Source organism: Rousettus aegyptiacus, unplaced genomic scaffold (genome assembly GCF_014176215.1).
Source record: "Rousettus aegyptiacus isolate mRouAeg1 unplaced genomic scaffold, mRouAeg1.p scaffold_m13_p_6, whole genome shotgun sequence".
NCBI lineage: Eukaryota > Metazoa > Chordata > Mammalia > Chiroptera > Pteropodidae > Rousettus > Rousettus aegyptiacus.
In genome coordinates, this window is record NW_023416309.1 from 31,972,000 (window position 1) to 31,984,385 (window position 12,386).

General features: G+C 39.7%; 1 pseudogene; it reads right to left on the bottom strand.

Annotated features, from left to right (window-relative positions):
* Positions 1-1,634: 1,634 nt before the first annotated feature.
* Positions 1,635-12,141, bottom strand: LOC107502203 (annotated as a pseudogene).
* Between the last annotated feature and the right edge of the window lie 245 nt (positions 12,142-12,386).

A 12,386-nucleotide genomic window follows, 5' to 3' on the forward strand; every position in this document is an offset into this window, starting at 1 on the left:
ATTTGCATCATAGGGGTACCAGAAGAAGAGAGAGAAAGCAAGAAATTGAAAGGCTATTTGAAGAAATAGTGATGGAAAACTTCCATAATTTGGCTGAGGACTTTCCTAAAATCTCTCAAAACTTCACAAACCCCAAAGAAGCAGCGTCTGTCCTCAACATGACCTGGAAACACAGAGAGTCCCAAACAAGATGAACCCAAAACCAAGATGAACCCAAAGGAGCTCACACCAAGACACATCATAATTAACATGCCAAAGGTTAAAGACAAAGAGGCAATCTTAAAAGCAGCAAGAAAAAAGCAGTTTGTTGCCTATGAGGAAGCCCCCATAAGAAAGACTGTCAGCTGATTTCTCAACAGAAAGTTTATAGGCCAGAAGGGATTGGCATGAAATATTAAAAGTAATGAAAAGTTAGGACCTACAACCAAGATTACTCTACCCAGCAAAGCTATTATTTAGAATCAAAGGACTGATAAAGATCTTCCCAGACAAGAAAAAACTAGAGTTTATCACCACCAAACCAGTATTACAAGAAATGTTAAAGAGACTTATTTAAGAAGGAAAAAAACATCAAAAATATGAATGATAAAATAGCTATAACTACATATCTATCAATAGTTAATCTAAACATAAATAAATTAAATGCTCTAATCAAAAGACATGGGGTAGCTGAATGGATAAGAAAACAAGACCCTTATATATGCTGCCTACAAGACTCATTTCACATTGAAAGACAGACACAGACTGAAAGTAAAGAGATGAGGAAAGATATTTTATGAAAACGGAAGCAAAAAAACTGAAGGAGCAACATTTGTACCAGACAAAATAAACTTTGGCTATAACAAGAGACTAAGAAGGACCCAGTAATCCCCCTTCTGGGCATTTATCCGTATGTTTATTACAGCATTATTTACAATAGCCAAGACATTGAGGCGACGTGAGTGTCCATCAAGGGATGAATGATTAAAGAAGAGGTTCTACATATGTACAATGGAATATTACTCAACCATAAAAGAGAATGAAATCTTGCCATTAGCAACAACATATATGAACTTGGCAGGTATTGTGCTGAGTGGAGTAAGTCAGACAGAGAAAGACAAATGCTATATGATTTTGCTTATATGTGGAATCTAAAGAACAAAATAAACAAACAAATCAAATAGAAACAAACTCATAAATACACATAACACTTTTTTTTCAGAGCAGAGACAACTGAGCACATTTTTTGTGCTCTTCAAACTGTATTTAAAGTTCTTTCCAAAAGAAGGCCTTAGGAACTCCTAGACTCAAGTATGCCCTAGGCCTGGCCCACTGCCTTCTTGTATTCATGCTTGGGTATCCATTCGTCAACATTAAACCCCTGGATAGAAGTGATGAAGCAGGACCCTTCCTCTGTGGCATGTGTCCTTTGCTGATTTCAGAGGTGGCAGCAGCAGCCAACGTGGAAAACACTGAGACTTTTCCTTTGGAACTGGGCTGCAATGAGAAATGCCTGCAAGGAACATCACTATCTTTTCCCTGAACTTTCCCCTCCAGTTTCTGAAGATATAGCAGAAAATAATCTTTTCTAAAGATACTGAATAATAGTTCCAAAACACAAAAACACATGCATTGTGCTTTCAGATATCCTGGGTTTAGTTCAGCTGCCGTATGAGCTGATTGATGCAGTTGCCTCAATAGCCACGTAAGGCCACCTGTTCTAGGAAGCCCACTCTATTCTTGGTAGCATGATGGGCCCCTGAGATATAGAAAGGGCACAAGAACTCTGAGATCGCTTGGAAATTCTTCCCTGGGAAGGCAATTTCATGAATGAGGTCTTCCAAGCAAATGACACCAAACTTCCCCAGGTACTCTTCTTGTCCATGTTTTAAGATGAGTTCCTGGACAGACTTCAGATTTGGAAATCTCCATTACACGTAGCATTTTTATGGTGTGAGGTGTCACTTTGACAAAAAACACCACTGAAAATCTTCAGGTGAAGACTTGCAATGGTCCTCTTCACCATTAAACTCACTATTAATCCTTTGGATGCATACAACAAAGTCCAAGGGACGTTCATCCAGCACCTCCAAACCACCTGGTTTCATTTCCAAACCACCTGGTTTCACTTTGCCATGTTGTTGCCACCAGGCATCGTATTGGAACCATTCCAATTGCTTTTCCTTCCCTCTGCTCCTTCTTTTCCAAAAGTGTCTGCTTTGCCTGGGGGCTTTGAGGGCCTGATATGCCTTCCTCTTTTTCAGGAGATTTTCTGGAACCAACAGAATCTTTTTTCTTTGCTCTCCTTCTGCTATCTTTCCAATGCTGCCACTCCAGAGAATACTTCAATGGTCGCCAGATGGCAGGGGGATCAGGAGGATGGGTGAAAAGAGGGACAGGGTTAAGAAGTACAAATTGGTGGTTACTAAATAGTCATGAGGATGTAAAGCATAGCATAAGGAATATAGTCAACAATATTGTAATAACTATGCATGGTATTAAATTAAATAATATTGACTATGTACCCTAAAAAAAACTATGTATGGTATCAGATGAGTACTAGATTTATTGTGGTGATCGCTTCATAAATTATATAAATGTCTAATTATTATGTTGTACACCGAAACTAGTATAATATTGTATGTCTACTGTAATTGAAAAATTAAAAATTATTTTTAAAAATAGAAACAAAATAGAGACATAGAAACTGTTCAAAGAATTAAATTAAATTAAAAATTCAGTAAAAAAATTGTAAGACATTACAATTTAGTGAATTTGATGTGGGTAATAAACTTGAATTACAAAACAGATCTCTGGGATCAGAATCCATCAAGGGTATCCCATCCTTTTTTTCTATTTCCATCATAAACTATGGTTGTATGGCCCTCCTCACTGCCCTCGGTCTCTCATCCATTTCAGACCTAGCGTCTGGAAACATTTCAGCATCTCCACTCAGGCCTCCATTGACCCAGCAGCTGCTCTCTTCCTGGAACAGCTGGGAATCTCAGCGATCGGGGAATCTCACTGGGTCACCTTGCATCGTGGGGAAATGTTCTGCCTTTTCAATCGAGTACTGTGGTGACTGCGCTGCCATGTGCAAGGCGCTGTGCTGGGCAGCGCCGGGAGACCTGCCGGGCTCAGCACACCGCCCCTGCCCTAGGAATATTTGGGGACAGAGAACATACATGAAATTATCAAAGAAAGAGAAAAAATCAGTAGGCTAGTGTCGCATAAGGGTTAAAGAACTTGAGCTCTAAAGTCAAAGATTACATTCAAATTTCAGCTCCTCTGGGAAACTTAGGTAAATGGTTTCTTAACTTTTTAAGCCTCAGTTTTATCATCTATAAAATGGTAATCATAACCTTACTTGCCTCAGAGGTAGGGTCATTCCTAGGCTGTGCAGGCCTCAAGCAAACAAATTTGGGGGTCTCCTGTCTATACAGACCATTCGAGTCTTCCCATACAAGTGAGCCAGGACCATTCCAGCAATTCAATCTCATGTCATCCTACCACTGGGCAGTGGGAAGGGTTTGCTCACTAGGCACCCTTCCAGAGCCAGGGTGAGGCCAGTAACCCTGGGATGATGACCCCATAAGTGCGAGTCTCGGAGCTCCTTGGCACCTACCTGGTCGACCCAACACAGAGCAGCAGTGTTGAAGGACCAGACACTGGTGAGAGACCTAGAAAAGGGTGAGGAAGGTACTTCAGAAAAGCACAGGTTCTCTGAGGTGTAAGACTAGGTGTGGGCCCTTCACCTTCCTATATCTGGTCCTAAGTGATTGTGAAAATGAAAAGAGGTAATTTATGAAAAACATCTAGACAATTAGCATGGCTACTAGCACATGCTGAATGGTAGCGATTATTATTACCAATAGCAATAAGGCAGTAATTGCTGGAGGGATTAACTAGAGGGAAGAGATTTAGAGATCAAGAGGCCACCAGGTGGGGTTGCTGAGAGAAGGTGCCATCCCACAGATGAGCTTTCTGTTTCTATGAGTTTGATGTTTTTAGGTTCCACGTATAAATGAGATCATATAGTATTTGCCTTCTTCTGTCTGACTAATTTCACTTAGCATAATGCCTTCAAGGTCATCCATGTTGTCACAATTGGCAGACTTTCCGGGCTAAACTGTATTTCATTATGTATATGTGTGTATATACACATATATACACACCACATTTTCTTTATCCATTCACCCATTAACAGACACTTAGGTCGTTTCCATGTGTTGGCTATAATGAATAGTGCTGCAATGAACATGGGGTACAGGTACCTCTTCAAGATAGCGATTTCATCTTTTTGGGCTATATACCCAGAAGTGAGATTACTGCATCATATACCAATTTATATTCCCACTAACGATGCACCATGGTTTCCTTTTCTTCACATCAACGCTGGCATCATATCTTGTCTTTTTTACAACATCTATTTTAACAGGTGCGAGGTGATATGTAATTTTTGATTCTTGCTTCCCTGATGATTACTGATGTTGAGCACCTTTTTTGTGTATTTGTTAGCCATCTGTCTTCTTTGTTTGTTTTTTGGTTTTTATTTTATTTTATTTTATTTTATTTTTTTGCTATTGAGTTATATGAATTTCTTTTATCTTTTAGTTATTAACCCTTTTTCAGATACACGATTTCCAAATATTTTCTCCCATTCCATAAGTTCACTTTTTACATGTTGATTGTTTTTTTTGCTGTGAAGAAGCTTTTTAGTTCAATGTAATATACTTGTTGATTTTCTCTTGATTTGCTTGTGCTTTTGGTGTCAAATCTAAAAGTCATTGTTAAGAAGGCTGTCAAGGAGCTTTTTCGCAAGGGCAATTTTAAGGCTGTAGAGGGGAGGGTGCTAACAGGCTTTGCCACCACGGGGTGTGCTTGGTCTATTTACCTGCCCCTCCTGAGCTGATCTGTGGCGGTAGCTCTACCTTCTACAATCAGAGGCCTTCTAAATCCTCTCTGGAAGTGAGTACTTTTAAAAATATACCATTTATAATTTGTGTTGTTTTTTATGTGAAAAAGAATGCACAGAAGATTGAGAAAATATTGAAAACCAAAAAGAAAAAAACAGAAATTATCTGCAGTCTCAGAACCCTGGGGTTCCTTTAGCAATTTAGTGCAGAACTTTTTTTTGTTAACTGAAGTAACAGCTAGCATTATGATTCCTCTTTTGGGGAGAATTCTTTTTCATATTCATTTCTCTCTCTCTCTCTCTCTCTCTCTCTTTAAGAACTCTAAACTGACACATTTTCTGGGTTCAGTGTGGGAGAACATCTTGTCCCTTGGTATAGGAAGGAGAGATGGAGTGTGGGGGTCAGTTCCTCTGACAAAAGAGATTCAGAGACTGCATGTTTCATCTTCAGCGCAGCGTCAAGCATGCTGTACAGGTTCAGTACACGTTTTTAATAAATACACCATTTTGAGACACTGAGCAGGCATACATAAGTAATTAAGTATTGGGGCTCTCACACCCCGTCCCCACCAGAATTCTGCCATTAGGGTGAAGCAGAATTCTAAGCTGACAGGTAAATCTGCTCTCTACACTGCTTAGATGAACCCTGAAGGAGATGAGCATTCATGATTCCTGCATCCGGGTAACTGGACATACATAGATTCTCTTCATGCATGACACCCAATGGGTTTTTCCAAGAATATTTTGTGTTACCCATTGTTTTGTTGTTTTTTGATGCTCAAAATGAGTGTGGGGAGGGGTGGAGGAGACGAGGGAAAGAGGGACAAGCAGAGGTTTTTTATTGGCATGCTTTGATAGACTATTATTATTTTGACTTTAGGTAGGTAGACACTTTAAAGATCACATTTCAGTTCTGAAAGAACTTAATACCCCTAGAGGAAAAATGTGAGGATGAAAACCTGGTCTTGCTATTTTGAACTTGAATGTTATGGGTACACTTTTACCCAGTTTACAATTTTGTAGACGTTATTGTTTCTAACATTTCTGATACCTGAAGAAGTGAGCTGTTAACTGAAACATAGGCTTCCTTTTATTGGCAGCTGAGAAGGAGGAACACTTTCCAACATACCCTTTTACAAGAAAATAAGTGTTTACTTTTTTTTTTTTTTTTTTTTTTTTTGCCAGTAGCTTTTGTTAAGAAAATGCGAGTCCTGGTGCCTGTGTCAGAATGGGTCTCTTTCAGTGGCAAATAGAATAAATGCAATGGTCACGGGACACGTGGTTTCTTTTTGTCCACCTAGACCATTTGCTGAAGATAATGCAATAGATATATAGTAAGCTCAGAGAAAAATACAGGTGCTTTCAGACAATTCATTCAACTCTAATTGTCCTTTTGCAAATTGCTCTTTTCTCTATCACCTTGTCATAGTCTCTGCAAAATAAAAATGGAAATGAACATTAAGAATAGAGAAATAAATGATGTCTTCAGCAACAACATATGTTCTTCAGCTATATCAGTTCTTAGAATCTTGTCACTAGAAGGGTCCATGAAGGTCACTTATCAAAATACCTGGGGAATGTACACCATTACTCCTTCCAGTGACCATGGCAGACATCACTAACTGATTGCATTTTTTCCACTGTGTAGACATGACCTCAGAATCCTTTTCATCAAACCATACCAGTCATTCACTATCAATCCATAAAAATCGATACTCAAGATGAAACCCCTTTGCTCCTCTGGCTTAGACATACTACCTGCTCTATGAAGGCAGGTTCTCTTATAATGCCTTTGGTGGATGACTCAAGGCCTCCCACATTTGCTTCCAACTTTTCTCTCTAGCTCCAAACAATTGTATGTACCAAGAAGTTTGGCCTAATGAAATGCTCTCTGGTCCTCAAATAAAACCTTCATTTTTCTTGTATTAGTATGTAAACCTTTGGAAGTATCCAGCATTGCTACCACCCCAATAACATTCCAGCATTCCTTCAATGAGCTTCCAAGAGCTGCTTCTGCAACAGTCTTCCAACTAAGCATTCATGCCTTATAGAATGTTATGTGATTGGGTTTTTTTTTTTTTTAAGTTATTTATTTGAATTAGTTTCAAGTATTCAGCACTTTGCTTAGACATCTATGTAGTTCATAAAACAATCCCCCCGATTACTTCCTCCCTCTCCTGACCCTCGACCTAGCCAATATATTAATGCTAACTACATTCCTTATGTTGTGCTCCCCATCTCTGTGACTATCCATCAGCTACTAATTTGTACTTCCTTAACCTTTCACCCCATTCTCCCAGCCTCCCAGATCCCCCTCCCCTCTGTCTGTCACCAAATTGTCCACTATATTTGTGAGTCTGTTTTTGATTAGTTTGTTCTTTTTATTCCTTAGATTCACATGTAAGTGAAATTATATAGTGTTTATCTTTCTCTGACTTAAATACCTTCTAGGTCCATCAAAGCCATATCTTTTTCTATACCCTTCCTTTTCATATGTAGGGGTCTTGTTTTCTTATTCTTTTAGCCACTCCATCTTTTGGTTGGAGCACTTAGTTCTTTCCCATTTAAAGTACTTATTGATAGGAATGTAGTTGTTACCATTCTTTATGTATTTTCTTCTTAAAGAAGTTCTTCCAACATTTCCTGTAATACTATCTTGGTGGTGATGAATTCCTTTAACTTATTTTTATCTGGAAAGTTCTTTATCTGTCTTTCAACTCTAAATGATAGCTTTGCTAGATAAATTATTCCTGATGGTAGATCCTGGATATTCATCTTGTCGAATATTTTTGCCAAGCACTTTGTCCTGCATAGTTTCCTTTGAGAAATCAGCTGCCAGTCTTATGGGTGTTCTCCTTGTAAATAACTCTGTTTTTCTCCTGCTGATTTTAATTATATTTCTTTGTTTTTAAACTTTGGCACTTTAATTATGATATGTCTTAGTGTGGGTCTCTTTGGATCCCTGAATTTTGGAATTCTCTGAGCTTCCTGGGGTTGTATGTCCATTTCCTTCACCAGGTTAGGGAAGTTTTCCATCATTATTTCTTTAAACATCTGTTCAATATCTCGATTTTCTTCAGTTACACTGATCGGACAGATATATGGACCCTTAATAGTGTCCCATGAGCTCCTTAAATTATTTTTAATGTCTTGGCATCTTATCTCTTGCCATTCTGATTGTGTGCCCTTGGCTTTCCCATCCTCTAGATAGAGCATTTGATCCTTTTCTTTTTCACTTTATTTATTCTTTTGTTTATTCCATTTAATATACTTCCCATCTCAGATAATGTCATTTCGGACTGGCTCCCTTTTATAATTTCCATTTCCATTTTTATGTTTTTTATCTCTTTGTTGAATTTCTCACTGAATTTATCTACATTTCTCAAAAGTTCATTGAGCATCTTTGATTACTTGACTCCATTATATCTGGATCTCTGTTCTATTCTCTCATCTGGTTTCTCCTTCTTTGTCTGCCTTTCTGTGTCTGTTTCTATATATTAAGCAAAGCTCCTAAGTCTTCTGGTCTCACTAGTGTGGATTTGTGAAGTAGGTGTCCAGTGGCACAGTCCTAAGAGGGGTTCAGCTGCAGGCCAAACTTGGCCCAAGACTCTATCCCTCCAGGGCCACCTGTTAAGATTTAGCAAGCAATCCACAGATGCTGTGCTTATAGTTGCCTCAAAAGGCCACACCAGAAACTGAGGCCAGATGCCTCCAGTGTGGCTCTAGATGCTGCTCAGCAAGGAGCCCCTGACTCACGGAGAATACACCTGGATGTGGCTTGGGTGGGGCTGTGAGTTGAGGGAGGCGGGGTTTCAGGGAATCCTCTGGGCAGAGGGACCTCTGTTATCTAGTTTGATGACTTCAAGGCTATGGCAGCCCTGTGTCAGGAGCACTGGGAAGGGGTAGGGCTCAATAGGAAACAATGGATACTGCCAGCACTTCTATACCGAGCAAGTCTCTACTCCGCCCTCACTCTGACAATGTCTCCCTGTAAGTCCCTGGTGCCCCCTCCGCACAGCCGAATCAACACTGGTGCTCAGAGCCAGTAGGTCCGTCACCACAAAAATCGCTCTCAAACTCGACCCCTTTAAGAGACTTCTGCCACTCACTCAGTCACTCGAGACCCGGCAGCCCCGCGTCCTCATCTCCTTATCTTGTCCTACCTTCTGCCATTAAAGGGTAATTTCTTGGATTTCTCCCTAGTTGTAGGGAGAAATCTAGATCCAGGCAATTTTTCCTTGCTGTTGCTCCTTGTTTCCATCACCACTTTTATTTGGTCACCAAATGGATAAACAGAGATTCTATCATCTACATCATTTTTCTTTCCTCTCTGTGATTGCTTTTTTTATTTAAATCTTCGCAGCACTCCACACTTTATAATCATCCCTAGCAGGTGTTTTGCCAAGCCTTCTTATATGATTAGTGCTTTTTGTTTTCTGTTTAGGAAACCACGACTGCCCCAATTTACCCATGCTTCTTTAAAGTATCGATAAAGACTTTAAGAAAACAGAGCTGCTGACTAGCATGTTTGAAACCCAGGAAAGAGGTCAGTTAAGAAGATCATTGTAAAGTGGGGAGCATGCTAAGGAAAGGAAGTAGCCATGATTGGCAGATCTGTCTTAATAAATCCGTCAAAAGATTTCACCAATGTAAAGACAAAATGGCACATTTGGGATATTAATTGAGATATTCCTGAGCCGTAGGTCTTTTGTAGTAAGTATATGAAGTAAAAGGAGGTAGAGCGAATAACAGGGGCCATTTTCTCAAGATGATCTGTGAACATGAAGAATTTATTGGGCCATGGAGCAAGGATATTATAAAAACAGTCACAGGGATATAAAATACAGCATAGGAATATAGCCGATAATATTCTAACAATTATGAATGATGCTAAATGGGTTCTAGAGACTTAGTGGAATTATCACTTTGTAAGTTATATAAATGTCTAATCTCTATGTTGTACACATGAAATTAATATAATATTGAATGTCAACTGTAATTCAAAACCAAAAAAATTATAGAAAAGGAAACCTACAGCTCATGGGCTTAATACAGTCTGCCACCTGCTTCTGTAGAGAAGTATCATTGGAATATGTATTGTCTAAGACTGCTTTTGCACTAAAACAGCGGAGTCGAGCAGTTGAGACAGAGACCAAGTTGCCCACAATGCTGAAAATATTTTCTATCTGGCTCTTTAAAAAAAGTTTGCTCCCTTGCTAGAGAACAGCATTATAGATAAGATTCATATTCCCAGAATCCTTGAAACTCACCAGGCAGTAGGAACTGCTCAAGATGATGAGCCAGGGACCCCTGGACTCAAGTGAAGATGACCACTGGGGGATTTTTTTGGTTATTTGAAATGTTTCAATGTTGCCTATGAGATATAATTTTATTAAACAAGGGCAAGCATCTAGAATAAAGCAAAGGATTGTCTCTGGTTTTACATTCTGCTATAAGAATGTTTGTGTACTCGTTACTTTCAATTGTTTCTGTTAGAGGAGAAAGAAAACCCTCCTTTTAGTACCTAAATGAGAATAGAAAAATATACATAGATGTCATCACTGTCAGTCATTTGGAATAATTAGAGAAAGAGACAGATGACCTTGAGAAAGAGGACCAGTGATAAAATATGTTGATGGTGCCAGATTCTAGGCAGCCTTTCGGGTCAACCCCTCCTAACAGGGAGGATGATAAAGTCTCTGCTCTACTTAGTGCTGAAAAACAGAGCACAAGTTAAAAAGAGAGATCTCTGCATTAGAGAGCTGAGAAACTAGGTCCGTCACCATGAAAATCACTCTCAAACTCTTTATAGATTAGGAAATAAAGGGATTTAAGGAAAAGCACTTTTGACTGATATCAGTCCCTTAGCATCCTAGATATTGTATTCATTGGCTTATAAAACAATATTCTTTATTGCTATTGATATCTGGCAAGATGAAAGACATTCCCCATAACCTGTGGACCAAGACAAGAGACCATGGGTAAGTAAGGATGGGGACTGGAGCTCCCAGCAGGAACTGGCATTTCCATGTTTAATGAGAGGGAGGTGACTTCCCTGGGGACAGACTTTCTTCAAGTTTTCTTTGAACACACACAGATGCAGAATGACTTAACTTGTTCTTGCTGCTGCTATTATTAGAAGAGGCTTCTGGTGCTATGACTTCTGGCATCATCCCAGAAATCGAGAATGCATTTATTGTTCAACATCTTTTTAAGATGAAAAGGTGTCGGGAGCCATTTTGAGGCACTGAAGAAGTCACATAGCCGATAGCTATGGAGCAGCTGCTGAGACTGCTTAAACAAAGGTTCTAGGAAGCAGGGTGTGGAGTTAAACGTTACTGACCCGGAGGGGAGGTTTGCCTCCTAAAGAAGTTCTTTTAAGATAGTGGAATGTTTTACAGCCCAGAAAAGGATGTTCTACCCTGAGGGAAGGATATATAGGAACTTATGTAAATGTCAGCATTCCTATGGTAATGTACATTGTGCTTTGCCATTGTACTCTGTACCTTACTGTTGTTCCCTGTGCTTTACTATATTGTACCTGTGCTTTGCTATTGTATCCAAAAACTTATATAAAGGCTGTGCTAAATAAACTCGGGGCTGCAGCAGTGACTGTATGTCCTCCTGAAGCGCTTTCCTATCTTCTTTTTTCTTAGGCTTCACCCTCCTCTTTCAGGTACTGATCAGCTTTAGCCAGCTGGCTCCGGCAAAAAGGCATCAGTCCTGGGAGGCACTGCCCAAAAGATCACATAACATACACTCCGTTAGACATAAATGATGTATGAGTTGTAAACTGTGCAGGCTTTGTAATGTGCCAACTCGTCTAGACTAAACCGTGTTTCCCAGAATTTTCTTCTCTGTATGAGTCAGGGTGAGTCAGGAGACATTTTTGCATGTGATTTGGAGGGTTTTAAAGAAGCAAATGTTTTGCTTTTGATGCTTGAAATGGCAGGGCAGGTGTTTTTGTAGATCATGGAACACAGTTGCTTATCTCCTGGCTGAACTCCTTGGTGTGCCAGGACCACAACTGCTCCACCTGCCCTTGGATCCTCCTTCAGAGTCTCTGAGTCCTGGGCCAGGTGTGTGTTTAGCTCCATGACAAAGGGCACCAGCTTCCCCTGCAGGACCCCCACATTATCAGAGTTGGAGACATTGAGAGCTGACTTGAATTCCAGTCCACTATTGTGGAGATGTATGCAGTACGTGCTGTGATTCCAGATGTCCTGCTCTCCCCACATCACATCCATATTCCCTTCTCTATTACCTGCCTGTGGACTTTAAGCTCCAGCATCAGACAGGAAGACAAGAGCTTCATGAAGTCTGCTTAGCCAGCTCCCACTATTGCTTAAAATCAAATTCCTAGAAGAGATATTTTTATACACCTCTTAATGGCTCTTCTCTCACTGAACCTTAATACACAATTAGAGATACTTCGTTTCATTTCTGTCAATTCTGGTTCTGTCACTTTGTGAAAATTATTTTATCCTTTTAG